The 23951-nt window shown below is 40.4% G+C and overlaps 1 long non-coding RNA gene across 1 annotated transcript; it reads right to left on the bottom strand.

Moving 5' to 3' along the window:
- Window positions 1-2765: 2765 nt before the first annotated feature.
- On the bottom strand, window positions 2766-20742 carry LOC144988323 (uncharacterized). Its single transcript, XR_013652190.1, has 3 exons — window positions 20305-20742; window positions 16754-17020; window positions 2766-4526 (listed from the first exon to the last, which is right to left on the bottom strand). It is a non-coding gene; the product is annotated as an uncharacterized LOC144988323 (long non-coding RNA).
- Window positions 20743-23951: the final 3209 nt, after the last annotated feature.

The following is a 23951-nucleotide window of genomic DNA, read 5'->3' as shown; positions in this document are numbered from 1 at the left end:
CGCTGTTCACTTCCTCCTGCCCGCTCTGACGGTGTTACAGGCACCACAACAATCTGAGGACAAGATAGTTATTTTACAAACACACAGAGCCGCAGCATTTTGGACCGTTTAGCTCTTTCTGCTATCGTATATCTTTGGTAGCGTTCCTGTGTGAGCTTCCTTGTCTTGTATTCGCGCCGCTTGCTATCGAACAACAGCCCCGGCCCCCGTGCACACAAATAGCCAGAGAGACCTGTCCTCTTCAGCCATAATAGCGAAATTAATATAATCATTAAATAACGAAAAATTTACTGAGATGGTGATTTACATATGGCAGATAATGTTCATATTTTGTGGGACACATAAAAGCTACTTCTCCAGTATCAATAGCAGAACCGTTGAGGTCAGATCTTAACAATACTGGGGTCTTGAAGAATGTTGCCCCGGGGCTCGGTACCCATCCTTATTACCTAAAAATACACGTTGGTATTTTTCGAGTTATTTCTCTTCATTTTCAATGCTGCCCAACTCAAATGGCTCAGGAGACAACGGAGGACGCTGGACAACTCCACTCATTTAAACTTCTTTTTATTTTAAACAAATGGAATGGATGAGAGCTTGATAACCTTGAAATAAAACAGAACATTATTAAACAGACATCAGAAATGTTTGTTGTTCAGCTCACCATGACTGCCAGACAAAACCCCCACCTGCACACTGTCACCTAGTTAAATACCTCTTCCCATCCAATGAGTTATATCACTAGAGGAGACACGCCCGCTTTAGAAGCCTGGCCGACGGTGGCGGAGCGCGACGCCATCTTGGTGAGGTCGACGACGCCCACATGACAATGATTTCTATTGCTTTTAGAGGTGTCTAAGTAGCTTTTATATACTATATATATTTTTACATTTATATATATTTATACATATATGTAATTATATTATATTTATATATATATATAATATATATATAGATACATCATTTGTTGTTGTTAAAGAAGAGAAACAGTCAGCCTTAAAAGCTCAAACTTTAATGAAAATGCATTGTTGCAGGACTTCTTACAAATAAAAAAAATATTACAAAGAATTAAAAAAAATTAGTAAACATTTAGGAGTTTTAGACCTCTTTGACATGTAATTCAAATTATTTAGAAAAACCGAACAATAATAATCCATCCATCCATCCACCCATCTTCCTCCGCTTATCCGGGACCGGGTCGCAGGGGCAGCAGACTGAGCAGAGATGCCCAGACTTCCCTCACCCCAGCCACTTCCTCCAGCTCCTCTGGGGGGACCCTGAGGCGTTCCCAGGCCAACCGAGAGACGTAGTCTCTCCAGCGTGTCCTGGGTCTTCCCCGGGGCCTCCGCCCAGAGGGACATGCCCGGAACACCTCTCCAGGGAGGCGTCCAGGGGGCATCCGGACTAGATGCCCGAGCCACCTCAGCTGGCTCCTTTCGATGCGGAGGAGAAGCGGTTCTACTCTGAGCTCCCCGCGGGTGACCGAGCTTCTCACCCTATCTCTAAGGGAGCGCCCTACGGAGGAAGCTCATTTCAGCCGCTTGTATTCGGGACCTCATTCTTTCGGTCATGACCCATAGCTCATGACCATAGGTGAGTACTGGAACGTAGATCGACCGGTAAATTGAGAGCTTTGATTTTCGGCTCAACTCTCTCTTCACCACGACGGACCTATAGAGCGACCGCATAACTACGGACGCCGTACAAACAATAATAATAATAATAATAAATCAATAGTAAGTCAATACAAACAATAAATAATAACAATACACAAATACTAAGTCAATAAATAATAAAAATAAGTCTATTAATAATAATTAAATAAATATTTAAAATAAGTCCAAAAGTGAACAATAGATTTAACTTAAAAAAACCACCACCAACAAAGAAAAACAATAGATTTATACTGATTCATGTGAGTGATCAATTTGTGTAACACAGATGTTATGGTGTCGGGTTTCAGGCAAACAGTCTGGCCTCTTATCTAAATCTGTTTCCACAAATGTTCTGAACATAGCCAGACTATTACTAGTTGGTACCACAGTAATCCATCTGGGTTAGCTATTTTTATTGCTAAAATCCACTTTTTCCTTAGGTCTGAATCCATTGGAAACCTGTAAGAAAAGTTCAGTCTCCTGCACAATGAACTGGTATTATGAAAAAATGTGTTCACATACATACACTGCAGCAGTAACTTGACCTCAACAAGATGGCGGTACTCTCCTCCTATGAGGAATCACTTGATGTCTCCTCTAGTGATATAACTCATTGTTCCCATCTACCTACCTGGTAGATTAGGATTCACATTTTCCTTATACTGCCCCCTGCAGCTATGGAGTTGATCCTACCTGGAACAATCCTCCAAACCAATGTTCAGGAGCAAAAATAAAGAAAAACGAAGACAAAAAGGCAGGATAGCCAAATCTTAACAGTAATTATTGATCATTTTATTTTAGTGTAAACTTACACCAGAAAATATCCATAAAAATACTAATAAGGTACCAGAGTGAAAAGCAGCAGATTAAGAGGAGTTAATAGATCAAAACGATACCTACCTCTACTAGATGTTAACTTTGCTAGATGTTAACTCTATAAAAATTCAAACAACTAATTTATATTCTAAAATAATTCACTTTATGATTTTTTTTTTTTACATATTTTTTCAGCAGTGAAACTTATTGTCTAGTATCATTAGATTGAAATGTATTGATCCTTTTTTGCTTTTGATAGTGGTGGCTTGGAGAAGATGAAAACCTAAAAAGCTGTCAGGATAAGACAAGGCAAGACTTTATTGATCCCTGGAGGGAAATTCAGTTGTTACAGCAGCCAAACAAGAAATATAGCAGTTAAAAAAACAAATAGTTAGTAAAAATTAAAATAGTAACAAAAAGTGGAAATAAAAGTACACATCATAAATGAATAAGTAAATCCAGCAGACGTTTCAACAGTCCTAAACTGTGTCATTCTATAGTCTAACTGCTGCTGGGAAGCAACTCATTGGGACAAAGAACCTCCTGTAGCTGATCATATATCAAAACAACCAAGGTTTTTTTTAATTTTTTTTTAAAAGTTCATTTCTATACATTTAATATTCACTTGTGCCTCCCTCTAATGAAGTTACTGCATCAACATGGTATGGAGGCCATCAGCCTGTGGCTCTGTGTACATGAAAGGAAAGCTCAGGTTGCTATGGAGTTCATTATAACATTGGTTTCACCCCGGAAGTTTTAAGCATTAAAAGCTTATTTTAAAATATTACATTTTTCTGAGATACAGAACTTTTCCCCTGTAAAATAAAGTCTTCTGCTGTGGTACAGAGGTTGAGAGGTCGACCTTTTATCAGAAAAGTTTAGAAATTAGAGTTTACACTAAATCCTTACCTTGTCAAGAAAAAGTCTTACAAGTTCTCATGTGTTTGTTGACACCAGATACTTGACTAAAACTTTTATCACATTTTTTACAAGTAAAAGGCTTTTCTCCTGTGTGAGTTCTCATGTGTCTTTTGAGATTATATATTTGATTAAAACTTTTTTTACATTCTTTACATGAAAAAGGCTTTTCTCCTGTGTGAGTTCTCATGTGTGTTTTGAGATTAAATATATAACTAAAGCTTTTATTACATTCATTACAAGAAAAAGGCTTTTCTCCTGTGTGAGTTCTCATGTGTAATTTGAGAGTAGATATTTGATTAAAACTTTTTTTACATTCTTTACAAGAAAAAGGCTTTTCTCCTGTGTGAGTTCTCATGTGTGTTTTGAGATTAAATATATAACTAAAGCTTTTATTACATTCTTTACAAGAAAAAGGCTTTTCTCCTGTGTGAGTTTTCATGTGTCTTTTGAGAGTAAATATACGACTAAAGCTTTTCTCACATTCTTTACAAGAAAATCTCTTATCTTCTGCATGGATTCTTGTATGAATTCTGAACAGAGATATGTTACCAAAGCTATCACCACATTCTTTACAGATATAACATCTTTCATCAGACCCAGTTTCCATGTAGTCAGACGGGTTCGTTATTATTCTTGAGTTTTCACCAGACCTGGTAGAGGAAAGTCTTTCTTCTTTTGGAGATTGTTTGTATTTCTTACCAAGATTTGTCTTCTTGGGATTTTTTCTAACATCAGACTCACACTGACCTGCTGACATGTGAGAGCTGTCCACACTTTGGACATGACTTCTGTCCCTCCTCTTCCTCTGATCTCTGTTCTGTGGGTCTGTCTCTTCATCTGTAGTTGATGTTGATTCTTCATGTTGGTTTCCTTCTTCATCCTGACTATCAGTTACATCAAAGCTCTGCTGATTGTTTAGATCTGCTTCACTGTTCTCATCTTCTTCATAAGTAGGAATCTCCATCAAGGTATCAGTCTCCTGCTTCAGATCAAGCTGCTCTTCATCCTGACTGATGCAGAGTTCCCCTGGTTCCTCTTTAATCTGTGAAGGTTCCGGTTCTTCATGTTCCACACTGAAGTTCCTCTGCTGGATGCAGAGATCTTCCTCTTTATTCATCCAACACTGGTGGAGTACTGCAGGGACACAAGAACAGATACTATGGTGACTTTATTTATTCTTAAGTATCAATACAAATGATTGCAGTATCATTCAGTATATGCACATTAAAAAACTTTTAATAAAAAAAGGGTTTTGTTTTCTTTAACACAACAGTATGAAACTGTACTGAAAAAGGCCCCCCTACACCTCCCCCCTATGAGGAGAGCTGTTTCAGTCAATAAATAGTCTGAACCAGTTAAAGATAGAATATACTTTTTCTTTGTTTTTTTTAAGGAAATGAAATTACAGATAAGTAATTCATAAAAGGTACAAACAGGTCTTTAATGTCATATAACTGTATACCCAAATTAAATCATGCTGAGATAAATAGGACAGATTTACTAGAAAGGGGACGGAGGGATTAACAGAAAATGTACTTTTAACCCGATTCTGTCTCCAATTATTTTGATATGAAATTACAAAAAGGAAAACAGTTTGAAAACAAATAGAATGTTTTAGATTCTTGTCATTACTGACTGTAAAGATGCAGGCATCTATAATAAATGTTTGACAGTCTCTGAGGCTTCTTTCAGCACACCAGCTGTGTTATGTTAGGAATATGCTGCTAATAAAGTTACATTCACATGTCTGAACAATTGGCTCTCCAGGGAGTGTGCTTCCAGAGGATTCTATTACATTGAGAACTTCAATACATTCTGGAAACGAAAGGACCTATTCATGGGAAGAGGCCCACACCTGAACAGAGGTGGAGCAAGAGAGTTAGTAAAGAACCTCCTCCACGCTCTGGGGCATAGAGGCCAAGGCCCTGAAAAGGCAGTAAGGAAGGACCGAGCCAGTGTCCCAGGAACCACAGCACAACGGCAACAACAACAACAACAACTACCTCCACCACCACCATCGGTCAAAGACTTGGATCCGGCAGCACCAGCACCACAACCACCTCCATCTAAGGACTCAGCTGCACCAGCATCACAACAACCACCGCCAGCTAAGGACCCAACGGCAGAACCACAACAACAACCACCAGATTTGGCCCCAGAAATACCACCGTCTGACCAGCTGTGGGCGCCCCCTGCTACATCTACTCCCAGTGAAGACTCACTTTCCTTTTCGTCCCCCCCACTTTCACCCATGGCCCTACCTAGCCATTTTGATAGCCTCATTAAGTCAGGAATTAAGATGGCTCCCCTAACACCTGTGAGCCTCACACCACACAGGAGCTCTCCTACCCCTCCAGCACTCCCTCCTTATCCTTCACCCAAAGTCCCTCCAACACGTCCTTCATCCAAAGCCCCTCCAACACGCCCCCTCCATCGTTCACCCAAATCCCGTCCAGCTCCCGCTCCTCCTGGTCCAACACCCAAACTACCCTCAACTCGACCTCCCCTGCGCGCCTCTAGACGTGCTATCCCCTAGAGCTAGGATGAAACGGGCCCCCAGTGTCCTAGGAAAGGTTATGTCAAACTGGGGCCCTGTGATGAACAGCTTCCTTCTGGTGCTATACCTGTAGTTGCACCACGTAGAATGCAAAAAAGGGCAGTTAGACTGTCCAATCAAAGAAATCTAGTTCATATCCCCAGCAAGAAGGTTTCGACCAGTCCCAAGGAAACTAATCTCAAACTTGCTGCACTCAATGTCAGATCTTTATGCAACAAATCATTTTTAATCAATAATCTTATCTCTTCTTTTAATCTTGATTTTATGTTTTTAACTGAAACATGGCTTGACAAAAACACAGGAAACATAGTTCTAGTCGAATCAACTCCCCCCAACTACAAACATGTATCGGAAATACGAGAAAATAAAAAGGGTGGAGGCGTTTCTGCACTGTTTAGAGATAATATTGCAACCCGCAGACTATCATTTGGTGTGTTTTCATCATTTGAGTATGTGTCCTTTAAGATTGAGTTAAAACAAACTCCTCCCTTACTCTGCATAGTTATGTACAAACCTCCTCAGCACAGCCAAAGTTTCATTGATGATTTCACTGAAATGCTCTCAGTTGTGTGCACAGACTTTGATGGTCTAGTCATTACAGGTGATTTTAATGTTCATGTTGATAATGTCAATGACAGAAATGCAAAAGAGCTCAATGCTGTCCTTGAAACCTTTGATCTAATTCAGCATGTAAGTTGCCCCACCCACAGCAGAGGGCACACTCTGGACCTGCTCATCACAAAGGGGGTTAATATTTACAATGTCAGTGTGGTTGATGTCGCCCTCTCTGATCATTTCTGTGTATTCTTTGACCTGTCTGTTACTCCCAAACCACCGCCTGGCCCTGCAGTTGTCCAAAGGAGACAAATAAATGAGAGCACTAGGGCACAGTTTGTAGAAATGATAAACCCTGAAAACGCCTCTGGTGCCAATGTTGATGAAATGCTGAATTCTGTTACTTCTAGCATCTTGAATGTTCTGGATGCCATTGCCCCTATGAAGGTTAAATTGATAAAACATAGACAGAAAGCTCCCTGGAGGAACGATGATCTAGTCAGGGCACAGAAACAACAGTGCCGCAGAGCTGAGCGAAAGTGCCGCAAGTCAAAACTCCAGGTTCATTATGAAATGTATAAGGGGGAGTTGTACGCTTACAACCAGATCTTATGCAGAACAAGGGAAAGGTACTTCTCTGAAATAATTGGAAGTTGCAGCAACAACTCTCGTGTCCTGTTCACAACAGTAAACAGATTAACTAACCCTCCAACCCAGCTACCAATAGAACTGGTTTGCACACCTAAATGTAATGAGTTTGCTGTATTTTTTAATGACGAGGTTCAGGGCATTAAAAAAGCCATCAACTCCACAACACATATAACTATCGAACGGCCACCTACTCACTCTAAGCTGACTCACTTTGTACCTGTCACTGACCAAACTGTCCAAGAGACCATCACCGGTCTGAGCTCGTCTACATGCTGCCTTGATGTGTTACCCACTAGATTTCTAAAGTCTGTCCTGAACAGTGTGTTGCCATCAATTACTCAAATAGTTAACATGTCTCTTCAATCTGGAATATTTCCAGAGGCATTAAAAACTGCAGTCATTAAACCTCTCCTGAAGAAAAACGGTCTTGATCCCACTGTACTGAATAATTACAGACCTATCTCTAATCTGCCATTTTTAGGAAAAGTCCTTGAAAAAGTTGTCTACCAACAGCTCACTGATTTTCTCTTATTAAACAATTCATTTGATGTTTTCCAGTCAGGTTTTAGACCCCATCATAGCACAGAAACTGCTCTTATCAAGGTAACCAACGACATCCGCCTGAACACTGATGATGGCAAAGTCACTGTCTTAATCCTGCTAGACCTGAGTGCTGCCTTTGATACTGTTGATCATGGGATCCTTTTGCACAGACTCCAAGACTGGGTTGGCATCTCTGGATCTGCCCTAAGTTGGCTCAAGTCTTATCTAGAAGACAGGAAATATTTTGTTGAAATTGGGAGTTGTGTCTCAGACTACATGGCCTTGACTTGTGGTGTGCCCCAGGGATCGATCCTGGGACCCCTTCTGTTCAACCTCTACATGCTGCCACTAGGGCAGTTAATACGCAGTAATAACATATCTTATCACAACTATGCAGATGATACTCAGATCTATGTGTCACTGACAACAGGTGAATATGGGCCGGTGGATTCACTCAGCCACTGCCTCCAACAGATCAGTGCGTGGATGCAGAACAACTTTCTCCAGCTAAACTCAAACAAGACCGAAGTTATTATTTTTGGCCCACAGAAACAAAGAGAAAGTCTCAGCAGCTACCTTCATTCTCTGTCTCTTAAACCCTCAAATCAAGTCAGAAATCTAGGGGTAATCATGGACTCTGACCTGAACTTTAACAGCCATATCAAGTCAGTAACATCAGCGGCATTTTATCATCTGAAAAACATTGCCAAAATCAAAAACATAGTGTCAAAGCCAGACCTGGAGATACTTATTCATGCATTTGTCTCCAGTAGGTTAGACTACTGTAACGGCCTGCTCACCGGCCTCTCCAAACGAGCTGTAAAACAGCTTCAGTACATCCAGAATGCTGCTGCTCGAGTCCTGACCAGAACCAGGAAGTATGATCACATTAGTCCTGTGCTCAGGTCTCTGCACTGGCTCCCTGTACCTCAAAGAATAGACTTCAAAGCAGCTCTGCTTGTGTACAAGTCTCTCCATGGCCGAGCACCAAAGTACATCTCTGACATGTTAGTGCCATATGAACCATCTCGTACTCTGAGGACCTCAGGGGCCGGCCTCCTGTTGATTCCCAGAGTCAGAACTAAACAAGGGGAATCAGCGTTTCAATATTCTGCAGCTAAAATCTGGAACAGCCTCCCTGAAGTCGTAAGACAGGGCTCTTCTGTGCTCATGTTTAAATCTAGACTTAAAACATTTCTGTTTAGCCGTGTATATGACTGAAAGGTCCTATCTGCACTTTTCTTTCCTTTCCTTCCTTTATTTTTAAATCAGTTTTCAAATTTTTTTTTTCTTTTCTTTTAAAGTAAATTTTATGTTGATTATTTCTATGATGTATTGTGATTTTAATGCATTTTTCTGTTTTGTGAAGCACCTTGAATTACTTTGTGTATGAATTGTGCTATACAAATAAACTTGCCTTGCCTTGCCTTGCCTTGTCTGTTATTGTATTTATTTTATTTAGAAATCTCCTCCAGGACCAAGGTCTGGGGCCCCATCAATCGGGCTCAGAAACTTGCCTGTGGTGGTGTTGGTGGGTGTGTTTATGTGTGCGTGTTAGCCTGGCGGTGCTGCTGGCAGCGCAGACGGTAAAAATGTGTCAAAAATTGACAGAAACAATTTGAAAAAAATGGCTCAATTTAAATGAGCCATTTTATTATTAAATATATTTCATTTTGCTTTGAAAACCTGTTCATTATTTTAAAAAAGAATTTTAAAATATTCATTTTAATCATGTTGAAGATTATTATAATTGTATCTCTTTTTTTCAGAAACTGATTTCTAAATCAATATTTTCCAAAGTAGCTTTTTTTTATTTTGCTGTTTTTCAGAATGACTTATTTATTTCATGAAGAGTTTTTCCAGCAGAACGAGTCTGTCTGTCAATCAGTGAAAGTGGGTGGGATCTAAACATTGGCTGATCCCTGGAAATCGACTTGTGTTCCTAGATACCCGCTCTGTGGTGTTCCAGTCAGAGAGATGACATATTTCTGTTGTGAAACCGGAGGAGCTTTGTAGAATCCAAGCGCGGACACAAAAATGGAGTGGCGAAAAGGGTTTTATTATGTGGCAGAGGGGATGAATGGAGGGGAGGAGAACAGGCCGACAGGTGAGCCGGCGGAACCACATCAATTTCAGCGATATCTGCATTGCTTTGCTGACATTAGAGGATCACATAGAGACAAACAATCTGTCTGCTGCAGAAGTTGCAAAAATGGACGACTCTGTTTTTCTAGTTTGAGGGTTCATGTGTCAAATTAACGCAGAACCGACCCTAAAACAGCCCAAAGCCATTTTTACCTGCAACACCGCCAGTTCTGGTAACACTGTCGATGTGTTGAGGTGCATACTTCCCCTAGTGTTGAGGGTATGCATTGCTTCGTCATGTTTGCTGAAGCGACTTTGATCGATGTAGTTAGGGTGCTGCTGCTTATGTCTGAGTAAAGAAGGAGGCAATCACAAAAGCATCTCTGCCTTGTCTGGTTTACAATCATTGGTCTTGTTGTTACACTTCAGTTACAGGGACAAGGTGATTGGTAAAAATGCATCTTGGGTATGCGTGATGCGTGACGGGATATTGCTCACAGCCAGTCCACTAGGCAAAGCAGCCAGCCTAATTGTACAATAGTTTTTCTGATTTTCATCGAGAAAATAATAGATCGATCATTCTTGCTTTTATTTTTACCCCTATTGAATGCTCACAGAGACACAGAAGTAGCGGCAGAAAGCAGCTTTTGCAGCAAGATGGATGGAGAGAATACCAGGATGTGAATGAACGTGATTACCGATTCTTTTGTGCTTTTTAAAATAAGTAAATCTGATCTCTAAACATCTTCCTTGTCTTGAATGCAATGTAATGAGACACACACAGACAGAAATGTGAAGGTATCTGCTGTAAATCCAACTATTGCTCACATCTGTGTCTATGAATAACAGGAAAAATGATCCAGTAGTAGTTAGCATGTAGCCCAATAGCCTTCAAATGTAAAGCGACTGCTAAAGAGTATGTTAATAAAAGACAAGCCCTGAATATTATTATTCCTATTCGACCCCGAACTACAATATCAGCTGGCTGTCTCTGTCTACTGGCCAGCCAGCGGCCCGCACGCCATTGCTTTTACAGTCCAGTTTTAGTGTCAGGGCTCCAGACTAACTTTTTTCACTAGGAGCACAGTGGCCCCTAACTTAAAATTTTAGGGGCACAACCAGAAAATTTAGGGGCCCATACCGTAAATCAAAATGCTAACCAAATCTACTCATTCCACTGTATTACGAATAAATACTTTAATAATATATGCAGAAATTACAATGTGCTGTTTCTAATTCAGTTTCTAATTCAGTACAAATAGTAAAGAAAACGGATGGAAATTTATCTTTGTGACACCAAATAGGTGTAGCCAAGATGCACAATAAGCGTGTTTGAGAACACCCAGATGGACTCAACGCTGCGCAGATAACCTGGTGTGAGACATATATTTTTGTTTCTGCCCCAACATCACAAAAATATTGCGAGAAAGGGGTGGGAGCAAGGGGCAAACCTACCCGGACACAGCTGGAAACTTAGTACTGACTGAAAGCTGCCCAACAGACTACAAAACAATGCATTATGGGACATGTGTCCTGATGGTTTTTGTAGTTGAGTGATTAATTAAAATAATTTAAAATACCAATTCATTAAAAAAGGCTACATGCATTACAAAACATTAAAATAATCGTAAAATAAATATATAATAACACAGATCACACTAATGGGGAGAGGAATATTAAAACTAAATTGAATGTTGAGGACAACTCCAACTCCAACTTCCTGTTCTCCTTCAGTCTCGCTGTAGATTCGCCTTCATCTCACAGCCCCCCCCCCCAGCCTGGTCTCCCCAACGATCCAGGCGAGGTGCCGGTTCATCTCAAACACGTCTATCGTAACATTTTCCCCACGTATTTTCAGTGTTTCTAAAACTGTTTTTTTTGCTCGAGCGTGTTTAAAGTTCAAGCCCCGTTAGCTGTCAGGCATGTAGGTGTGGGACATTTATTCTCCTCAGCTGACCATCACCCGCGGGAGCGGTGTGCTGCCGCAACAGCCGTGCATAAACCGTTTGATGCGCCGCCGTAACCAAAACCTAAATCTTCCTCCGGTTCTGTGAGACCCAGAGAAAAGTTCAGCACGGACTGCATGTATTTAGAAAATTACGAGCGAATAGATACGTTCTAAAGGAAAGTAAGGAACTCCTTCATGTGGTCTGGGGAGGGAGGGGGCTGTCAGGTTTCCTGCTTTCAAGCCCCGTCATTGTCCCGCCCCCAAGAGTCATTTACCCCACTGTGATTGGTTGGTCATCTCCGTGCACGACAATGAAAAAGTGTCATTCATTAAAACTGGCGGGCTGCAGTAACATTAAATTTTCATTTAAGGCGGGGGCCGCAAAATATCATCTTGGAAGCCGCAAATAGCCCGAGTTTGAGACCCCTGCTGTACACTAGCCGCAGGCCGGAAGAATGAATCAATAGTTCACTTATCCATAGCTCAGACGCACATATCAGGTTGTGACTATATTTGTCTCTGTTTCCTTCCCACAGATGTTTACGCGCGCGCGAATATCTCTAGGCCCTGCCCCCTCCACATATTTTAGCCACTTACAGTGACTTATTCTTCTCACACGCAGTGGCCGCCTCACAGACGGGCATCACGCGAGAGTGTGTGCTCGCGTTTCATGAGTATGTGCGCGAGTGTGTCTGCCTGCGTGCGTATGCGCTCGCGTCTCAGATTATTTCATTGATCATTGATGTGCCCCTTCCACATTTAATGTATAAAAAAATACGTAGGGTGGGGGAGGCAAATTTACTGGTCGCACATGTGCGACTGGATGTAAAATTCAGTCGCACACTCTCAAATTTTGGTCGCAAAATGCGAGCAATTGGTCGCAGTCTGGAGCCCTGAGTGTACTTAAATCGTAAATACCAAGTAATATTCAAGTGAACATACCCAGTATTTAGTACTGAAATTACCATGTAGTTGAGTGGAAATAGGGCTGACTTTATTTTACAGTACAGTTTCAGTGTACTTAAGGGGTAGTTTCTGTGGTAAATTTATGGTAAATACCATGAAACATGTGAGTGCAGACTTAAATTGTCCTCTTTTCTCATCTACTTCTACCCTTCCTCTCTTCTCTATTTTTGATCATCATTTATCATTTAGTTCTCCATGCCTCTGTTTGGTACAGTGCGATTCATGTATTGTCCCTCTTTCCCTCTCCCCTCCTGGGGAGTGGGAGTGCTTCCAGACTCCAGTTGGCTCATCCGTGCTCCAGTTCCTGACCGTCTACCTCGCCTTTGCTCCCGCTCCTACACCTGGCTTTGGATCCTGCCTCTGACGAGTACTGGCTCATCTCTGGCTCGTCTCTGCTCTGTACCTGACCGAGTACCTCGTCTCTGCTCCTGCTCCTACACCTGGCTGTAATAATAATAATGGATTGGGTTTATCTGCCCTTTTCCAGACACTCAAAGCGCTTACAATGTGTCCATTATTCATTCACTCCTCATTCATACTTGGTGATGGTAACTACGGTTGTAGCCACAGCTGCCCTGGGGCAGACTGACAGAGACGTGGCTGCCAGTTCCTGTCTACGGCCCCTCTGACCATCACCGGGATCATTCTCGCACATAAACACACCAGTGGAGCCACACTGGAGGCAAGAAGGGGGGGAAGTGTCTTGCCCAAGGACACAACGATATTTTGGCTGGTGGGAGCGGGGATCGAACCGCCAACCATTTGATCATTGGACCACCCGCTCAACCACCTGAGCCACTTTCGCTGTGGTTCCTGTTTCCGGCTCGACTCGCGCCTTTTACTGTCCCCCCAACCACGGCTGGATTAAGCTTGTCTGCTGGACCTTATATTAGGGTTGGGCGATGTCCCCTAAATTGGCCATTGACCATGTTTGCTGTCAACCATCGGGACGGACGATGATATCGTCGGGGGGTGGGGGTGGTGGGTGGGTGGTGGTGGCTATTTTTACATTTTTCGTTCTTATATCATTTCTATTCGTTATTTTACTTTTTTAAATTTTATTTCCCAACTAATGACTAATCCGCGATGATCCAGTATAGACTGAGGGAAGTGACTTTAACAAAAAAAGTGACAAAATAGAAAAGAAGTAGTCCGCTCCCGCCCTTAACTAGTGAAGTGGACCGGCGGAGCGCGGATTTACAGCTTTGTGTTTGATGGGAGGGGGGGGGGTGCTTTGTTACATGAGCGGTATGTGTGGGAGATTTAAGACTGCGATCCGTCCCGCAGCTCTAGGGGTATTACGAGCTACCGAACTCAGAACCGGGTCTAAAAGTGTGTGTCTGAGCACAGCTCGGATCGTCAGCAGACACAGGGGTTTGAGCTTCAAAGCAGAAATGTCGCTCAGTCCTTAGAAACCATTCGAACGGATTTGTGTTTCCAGTCGTGTCCCGCCCGACTAAATAAAGGCTGATGTTATTCCCACATGTTTATGTGCAGCCAGCATGCAGCGCCACCCAAAGCTAATGTCGTTAGCCCCTGTTAGCATACTGCTAATCCTGGCTTCGTTCAGAAAAAGCACTGACCACACGGATTAAAATTCAAATGATGAGCGAACAGGTGTTTCATAATAACCGTAACATTATTAAAAGCATGTTTAGAGGATCATCTCGTATTTTACCGAGCTGACATGTCAATGTATATAGCCGCTCAGCGCTGTTTAACATCGTTTTGTATTGAATTGTTGCATTCAATAAAGTTTAAAAAAAAAGCTGCTCGGTGGAATTTATATCCTTCCGGTTTTCAAACCCTACTGCGCATGTACGAATGATTTATTCCGACCGAAAGTGTGACTTTAGTGAACGTTTTTATATTCTGAAAACATTTTTCTGGGCCCATGTACACGATTGGATTCTAATCCGACCATTGATCCCATCAAGATATTTTGTACATGTAACCGCGGATTATGGGGTCGACTCGCAACGTGGCGGGGGCGTGGCATCACGATGGGTTCTCTCCATTGGGATGTCAGTCACCCATCACACCCTACTTTATATATGTAGTTGTTGTGTTAGATAATTTAATTCTTCTCTAAGAGTTCTGGTAAATCGCCTGTCCGTCCTGGGGGAGGATCCCTCTTTCATGTGGGCACCCCTGAGGTTTCTTTGTTTTTTCCGGAATCTGTTTTTTTAGGTGTTTTTCCTTACTGCGAAGGGGGTCTAAGGGCAGGGATGCCAGTATAGCTTAGTCAGTTTGTTAGTTCATTTTAGTATTTTCCTATTGAAGTACCATGTAAGTACCCAGTAAATTCCATAAAAAGAACCATGTAAGTACCTTGAAAGTACCCAGTAGTTACACAATAAGTTAAGTACACTGTAAGTACTGTAAAAAAAAAGTGTTACCAATTATAATCAGTAACAGAAATGCTTTTTCATTTTCACAATGTAACTGAATCAAATGACTCATAATTAAAATAAAAAAAAATCAATCGTTCAAAATACGTTTTCTTTATCTACATTAAAACCTCTTATTCTGTGTCATAATTAAAACCAAAATGCAAAGAGGGGATTTTCGTTTTCACATCCACTCTGCGAATAGTGTTTCAAAACTCAATTCCAGTTTGCATTTCCAGGAGGGATGTGGAGCGATGATGTCAGTGAGTGTTAGCCCAACCAGCAAACGGCAAAAGTTTAGCATGGTGAAATCTGATAGAGCTGTTCATGGGGCTATAGCTGTCCTGGAACAGCAAAATCAGCGTGAAGTTGCAGGAGAAGATCTTCTTTAGTTTAGTCGTGGAGGAACACATCTTGTTCGTTTCGATTCAAATTCAAAAATGCTGACAATGAGTCTCTGTCCCAATATTTATGGACCTGACTTGCATTATGGGACAAGTCTGATGCATGATGGGATACATAGCATGTAGCCCTCAGATAAATATCTCTTTTTACAGGCTTTTTACAGCAATTATTAGGTTAGATTAAAAATAGATTCATGAAATGACTTAATAGTTAATGATTGATTAATCACACAAAGAATTCATCTCTTGACAGTTCTGAAAACACTGTCATAATTTAATTTTTGGGAAATTTTTAAAAGCTACATTTAATAAATGGTTTTCTTAACAGCCAGAAAAAAAGAAATAAAAAGTATTTTGTTAAACAGTGAAGTGGAACTTTGTGGTTCTTGTTTGGTTTTGGTCTAGAAGAAACTGGATCAAATGGTTCTTTTAGTGTTAAAGGTTCCAGACTCTTGATCTCCACTGAAGCTATGAGTATGAAATGTCATTCCACAGACAAACCATCAACAAAATGATCCTGATGCTGCTGAGGTTCTAATGGAAGTGAAGCAAATCTCAGCAGAGATGCAGTTTTTCTAAACTGAAATCACTGACATTAAACAGCCTGAACATTCATGGAGCTGAACTGGACACAGAAAAACCTCCCTGTTGTGTTTCCACCCACCAATGAGGAGCAGTTTGATGAAGATGAGGCTGCACTGGAGGAAGAATCAGTCCATAAAAAGATGGAGAACAATTTTGACACTAAGCAGTTTTTCACTGATGTGTTCAGGTTTGAATCTTTTCTGTCTGCAGATCCATGAGCAGGACCCTGTCTTTGGGTTTTAGCTTGAAATGTAGTTTTGGAAATAGAATCTGTCTGTATGTCTGGAATTGGAGACATGGAGACATCAAAGAGGTTTAGATGGGATTTTGGGTTTGACAGAGAAATATGGTGAAAAGAACTGAACTACAAACTTAGAACCACAGACGACAAAACAGATTGTACTTTTTTATCTGCTAACAATTTTCTCTTTGATCTGTTAAGGTTTCCTGTTTGTCGTTAGCTGGAGGGACTAACTAAGATCATGTGATTTGAAGAATTTTGTCGGCTGCACTGACCAACAATGTCTTCTGTCTTTTCAACTGGAAGGGACAGAAGAGACTCTTCCAGGACACGCTGTTGATGGACTGCATGTTTGGAGAGCTTGAAGCTCAAGATAGAACCGTTGTTGAAGTGAACATACCGATAGTGTGGAGATGAAGATCAGAGTCACACTGACCTGCTGACATGTGAGAGCTGTCCACACTTTGGACATGACTTCTGTCCCTCCTCTTCGCCTGTTCTCTGTTCTGTGGGTCTGTCTCTTCATCTGTAGTTGATGTTGATTCTTCATTTTGGTTTTCTTCTTCATCCTGACTATCAGTTACATTAAAGCTCTGCTGTTCCTCTTGAATCTGTGGAGGTTCTGATTCCTCCTGTTCCACTCTGAAGTTCCTCTGCTGGTTGCATCGATCTTCCTCTTCAGTCATCCAATGCTGGGGGAGGACTGCAGGGACACAAACACAACAAGGAGCCTTTTATACGTTTTCAGGACTTTTGGGTTTTCAAGCTTCAATAAACTCTGTGATCATTGGAATATGAATATGTCTGAGGAGTCTGGAGGACAACAAGAGACTAAGGGAAGCAATAAATATAGATGCCATTATATTATTTAATAAATGTGTCATTAATTTAAAATTGGAAAAAAATAATAAAAATTGTCATTATTTAATTAAAATTTAATGCTAAGTGATTTACACAGGTTCCATTTCTAAGTTCTTCTAATCTTCTCTATCTGACATTGACACAGTTTAAAGGTGAACTTTGTTTCAGGGTGATGGTTGAACTCCCGCCTTTTTTCTGCCTTGTGCAATCAGATGGGAAGAGAACTTGAAACTTTGTTCTTCCAGTTTGTTCTTCTGGTTCTAGAGAAGGAAAGTGATGATTCCACTGGTGACATAAACAAACACACAGTAGTGCCTGATAAAAAAAACATCAATGAACACTCATGGATCATGTGTGACACATGTCACTGGCATCTGCATTTATGGCGCACAGTCGGGACTTGAACACACCGGGGTGTGGTTCCACCAGCACAAGCAGCTGCTCCAGATGTGTACATTGGAATGTGTACACAAGTGGCTTCTGGACAGTTTTGGAAAGATGTACACAAAAATACACAACTGGACAGACTGGACCCTCCAGCAGACAGGCTGTAGGTAATAACCAAGTCCAAAGTGTGTCCTCTGTTTAGAGCAGCTGTGGGACATTTTTGAAATCCGTGGAAAACTCACAATCATGACATCATCAATGTTTTCCACAGCTATCTATCACTATCAATTAGGTAGACAAAAAAAATTAAAAATAAATATAACTTAAAAAAAATAATCCATAAAAATAAGGGTCCATTACAAAAGCTGAAATAGATCAAATAAATTACACAATGTCTGGGCATTCTTATGATTCATGTTATGTAAAGATTTAGAGAATAGGTTGAGACGGTTGAGTAATCCATTAATGTGAGATTTCACCCAATAAAATGCTTTGAAATTACAATCAGTGCATTAATCAGAAAGTCCAGATTTTTGTGAATAAATTGTATCGAATTTTAATTGTATTCCAATTTAAAGGGCTAATGATGATATTTTTGTATTTGAGCCAATTATGAAAAGAAGACCAAAACTCTTTTACATGAAAACATTCCAATAAAAGATGTTCCACATTTTCTACATAATTTCCACAAAAGACAAAAAGATCACTATCCCAGTTAAAGAGAGAATGTAAAAATGATTGGAAGGGTAAATATCATTTAACGGGAGTGCCCCAAAAATAGCACTGCTCATATAGCAAATCAATATATTGTGGCGATCTGGGGTTTAGCCCCGCCTTCAGCTTTTAAGACTCATGGGAAGTGGGGAATCTGGGGTGTGTTCAATTGCTCACCAGAAGTGAGGGAGCTGTGAGCAGAAGTGAGTTTAATGCTGTTTGGCTGTTGGTGGGGGTGTTCAAAATTAACAGACATAACAGACTGCCAACATATGTGAGTGTCGTTTTCGACAAACTGGGGTTGTGCTTAGCATGGGGCACGGGGAGCAGATTCGGACATGTCAAGTGGAGCCGCTACTAAGTATGAGGATATTTAATTTAGACTTGGGCACAACGGTACTTACCTGGATAGTAAAGGGTGGTGATTCAGTGCTTGCTATTTAGTAATTAATGCACTTCAGTTCTGCTGTCATGAAATATATGGCAGAGGATGGAACGGCCTGAAACTTGTGAATCGGTGTTCCCGCCGTTGAGAAAGAGGTGCGTGTGTGTGAGGAGGACAAGGGGAGGGGTAGTGGGTGCAGGTTGCGAGGTGAAACGGCACACGGAGACCATTGTGGAACACCCGGATCAGCGGGTGGCTTAAATTACTCAGCTCATTCTAATAATGTCATTCTTCACTAACTATTGCAGACATTTTTAATACTTGTCTGTATTTTCCATTTCCATTTGTGGGAGCCAGTTTAGCTCGTGCTGGTTTGCGGCGCCTTCCGTCCGTGAAACCCAGGTTCAACTCCGGGCTGCTCCCTCTTCCCTTCTCTACCTCTGCCGGTTCCAAGCCCGGTTTGAGAAGGTTGCGTCAGGAAGGGCATCCGGCGTAAAAACATTGCCAAATTTACCATGCGACACGTTCGCTGTGGCGACCCCTGATGGGAGAAGCCGAAAGTGGAAGAAGATTTTCCATTTCCATTTATTTTTACGGTTGTTTAGTTGGTGATAGTAACGTATAAATAAAGACAGCAGGTAATGCTGGCTGGAAAACAACTGCACTTTTTCAGACCATAAATAAACAATAGATCATTTGTTTATGAAAGTATTGAGGATTTTGGAGGATTTTAATGTTGGTGTTGTAAAAAATTAGGAAAATGGCAAATATTTTGGAGTAATCTCACTGATGAGTTCTGTAATTAAGTTTTTAATGTTTTATGAGACCTAAACATGATTTTCACAATAACAGGTTTTTAAATAATCAAATCCCTCTGATATGTTTCACAAAGACACACACAGGACCAAAGACACACACAGGACCAAAGACACACAGAGGACCAAAGACACACACAGAACTTCACAAACCAAGCAGAAATGAACTTATTGCTAAAAATGATGTCAGGAGTTCAGCTCTAAGAAAAGGACAAAAGAGCAAATAAAACGGAATCATTTGATTTATTATTTCTAATTATTAATATTCCCTGGCTTTGTTTGTTCATATTTGCTTAATTTCACAGAATGTATTTATTATTCCGGATAACTATTCCTGTTTGTTTTTATTTACATGTTTAAAAGGTTAAAATTAAGTTAAAGTCTTAAAGGTTTAAAAGCTTAGCTTTAGTCTGTTCAATAAATGTTTATCTTGTTCGGCCCGCAACCTAAAGTGTGTTTTGGATTGAGGAGGTTTTTAGTGGCGCCCTTCATACCACTTAGTGCCCATGAAATAGCCCTCGGTCTCACAAAGGTTGGTGACCCATGTGCTAAGTAACAAGCAAACATATGTTTTCTATGTAATTGTTACTTTAAAAGTTATAATACATAAATAATGAGTTATTTAACATTCATTCATTCCATTTAGTTAGATGTATAAGTTATATCTGGCCTTTTTTGAGGACAGACACTATGCTGATGTGGCCCTCAGTAAAAATGAGTTTGACACCCCTGGTGAAGAACCACCACTAACTAACAGACGGGTCACCAAAAAGAAAACCATGAAGCTCAAAGGGCTTCTCTGTTTCTTTGATGAAGGTCACATACCTATGTGGTGTAGCTGCAGCTGTGGTTTCCAGATGACATCCAGCAGTCTGCGCTGACGACAGAGCTCCTGCTCGTACTGGACGATGGTTCCTTCACAGAGTCTGCAGATTTCTTCAGCAGCAGCAGCTAGTCGCTCGCTGATCAACTCTCTCAGAGACTGAAGGGAAGACATGGTTCCTGCTCGGATCTTCAGCTCCAACTCCCACAAACACCGCCGTCCTCTTCACTGCAGCTCCGATCGATCATCTGCTAGTCTCACAATCACAGCAATCCACGTTGTCTTTCCGTTCAACACTTCTTCACTCATTTACGACACTTTGGAAAATTCTGAGAGTTCCACACGAACCACGTATCGTCCTTTCTGTCCAAAAACCTCACAAACGTCCCAACAAAACACCACCGACCTCTCAACACAAGCTAACGCTGCTAGCGCCTCGTGCTCTTTACTTCCGGGTCAGGTGCAGGAACTTCCTTTAAAAAGAAACGTATAAACTGCTTAACTGAACCTCAATATGGTCCAAAAAGCTTCAAATATTTTTAAACAGTTTTGATTCAGGAGATAATAAAGAAAAGAAAAATAGAAAAAACGTATGGAGGAAACTTTTTGAGAGCTGCTGTGACGTCATTACACTGTCTCATCAATGTTCAGATTTGACTACAAAACTATGGAGTCCTATACTGTTCCTAATTAAATAAATAAATATTTAATTAAATAAATAAATAGGCCTCATGCAAATACACAATCAACCAATAAATCTCTCATAAATATATAAAAAGATCATGAAATTGTGAAAAAACTGCACACTGATTTTATATAAGCCATTATATTATTCAATATATTTCATTTTGCTTTAAAAACCTGTTAATTATTTTAAAACAGCATTTTAAAATATTCATTTTATTTATGTGGAATATTATTATAATTCTGTCTTTTTTCAGAAGCTCGTATTTCAAAATCAATATTTTCCAAAGTAGCTTTGTTTTTATTTCATGTTGATGTTTTTCACAATGGCGTATTTATTTCATGAAGAACTTTTTCAGGAGAATGGGTCTATCTGTCAATCAGTGAAAGTGGGCGGGATCTAAACACTCATTGGCTCATCCATGGAAATTGACTCTTATTCCTCGAAACCCGCTCAGCGGTGTTCCAGTCAGAGAGATGACATATTTCAGCGATATCCGCACGGCTTTGCTGACATTAGAGATCAAATAGAGACAAACGATCTGTCTGCTGCAGAAGATGCAAACATGAACGACTCTGTTTTTGTAGTTTGAGGGTTTGTGTGGACCAAACCACAGAGGAGCTCCGGTAGTCCCCCGTTGAAACACTCCTCATTCTTACGCCATTCACTCAGAGCTCACATTGTGCCTCATGTCGGCTCGCAGGAGGCGAGCTGGCGGACCGACAGTCAGACCAGACAGCTGCGGAAAGCGGAACAAGCCTGCTCAGGCCTCCTGAACCTTATATTTTTCTATTTTCAATGAGACAATGATTATAATCAGGTCCTCTGGTTTTATTTTTCCCTCTCGGGAATATGTTGAACCTTTCCCGCGATGACGTTTCTGACCGTGGTCGGAAAACGCAGCGGAGATCCGGGATTGATTAAGCAATTCTGCAGCCAGGGTTTACTCCAAGAATCAGGCTCTGTAGTTTGGAGGAAACATTTTTTTATTATTCCTTTTCCGGGGGACAGGGCAACAGACCCTTAACTTGCGCTCACACATACACTCTCGCGCTGCCTGGGCGCTCTGATTTACACGTAATTTATGACGTATTTTGACTGCAGGACCTGAAGCAGAGACTCTCTAGGATGATCTCATGAACTCAAACATGGAAACATTGTTATCATGTTGAACTATTCAAAATAAATAAACCTGATCTTTTAACACTCTCGATGTGCATCCATGCATTGTTACTGAGATAAGCACAAGCAACTGCTCCATGTGGCTATCAGGCTAAAAACATTAGCTGGTAGCCCATCCCACACGCGGCATGTTGCGTTCATGGAACTCCAGTTCATAGACGTTTTGTGGAACTCCAACAACCACCCAGCCTAACTTAGACCACTACTAGATGTTAATGAGAAGATGAAAATTGCCGAACCGACCAAAAAATCACCTGAATTATGCACACTCGCCCAAAGCCACATTTATCCGCAAATTTAGAACAAAAACTGTCCAATTTCGTGTAACACTGTGGATGTGTTGAGGTGCATAATCCCCCTAGTGTTGAGCGGTGTGCATCGCGCCGTCACGTTTGATGAAGCATCTTCGATCGATGTAGTCAAGGTGCTGCTGCTCATGTCTGAGTAAAGGAGTAGCCAATCACAAAAGTGTCTCCGCCTTGTCTGGTTTGATTGACAGACTCATTCTCCTGAAAAAGCTCTTCATGAAATAAATACGCCATTGTGAAAAACAGCAACATGAAATAAAACAAAGCTACTTTGGAAAATATTGATATTGAAATACGAGCTTCTGAAAAAAGACAGAATTATAATAATTTTCCACATGATTAAAAATGAATATTTTAAAATGCTGTTTTAAAATAATGAACAGGTTTTTAAAGCAAAATGAAATATATTGAATAATATAATGGCTAATTTAAAATCGGTATGCAGGTTTTCCACAATTTCATGATCTTTTTATATATTTATGAGAGATTTATTGGTTGATTGTGTATTTGCATGAGTTCATATTTATTTATTTAATTATGAACAGTATACAATCCATACAAAACGCATCAGAGACTAACTAAACCTGATCACATTCGTTTATTGTATTTCTAAACTACAGTCATGAATAAAGACATTTCTTAAGTTAACAAAGAAACAAAAAATAAAATAAAACCTGTTGCTAAATAGAATAATTACCTTTTTAAATTAACATTAAACAGTTAATAACAGTTCTAATAACAATAATAGTTAATAACAAAGACAAGACAAGCCGTCATTTTGAAGTTCTTATTACAGTGGGAAAAAAACAATAGAGAAATTTACTTAATTTAATTGAAATTAGATTAAAATATTCATGAAGTAGAGATATAACAGAAAAATGAATCAAATTAAAGATCTTTGGAATTCAAACATTTTTCACCGACAATCTGCAAGATTTTAATGCTGTTTCTTGTTTCTGTTTCTTATTCAAATAGTTTTCAGGTTAAGAAAAAAAACACTTAACATTTTATTTACAGTACAGACCAAAAGTTTGGACACACCTTCTCATTCAAAGAGTTTTCTTTATTTTCATGACTATGAAAATTGTAGATTCACACTGAAAGCATCAAAACTATGAATGAACACGGGTGGAATTCTATACATAACAAAAAAGTGTGAAACAACTGAGAATATGTCATATTGTAGGTTCTTCATAGTAGCCACCTTTTGCTTTGATTACTGCTTTGCACACTTTTGGCATTCTCTGGATGAGCTTCAAAAATGTTGAGAAATGCAGAAATGTGTGCTGCAGATGCCATGTTTGCCACTAGAGGGCAGCACAGCAGCTTCAGTCTTTGTCATTGTTGCTGTGTGAGCCTGAAGGAGCTTCAAAGTGAGCTGCAGCTTGGTTCAGACAAACCTCCACATTCACACACAGATTTGATCCTGAAGAAGTCTGAACAGAACATTTCAGGAGAACTCTTCAGTCCAGAA

This window comes from Oryzias latipes, chromosome 2, assembly GCF_053564925.1.
Source record: "Oryzias latipes strain Hd-rR chromosome 2, Olatipes_Hd-rR_3.1".
In the NCBI taxonomy this organism is placed as follows: domain Eukaryota; kingdom Metazoa; phylum Chordata; class Actinopteri; order Beloniformes; family Adrianichthyidae; genus Oryzias; species Oryzias latipes.
This window is presented reverse-complemented; position numbering and strand designations above follow the sequence as displayed.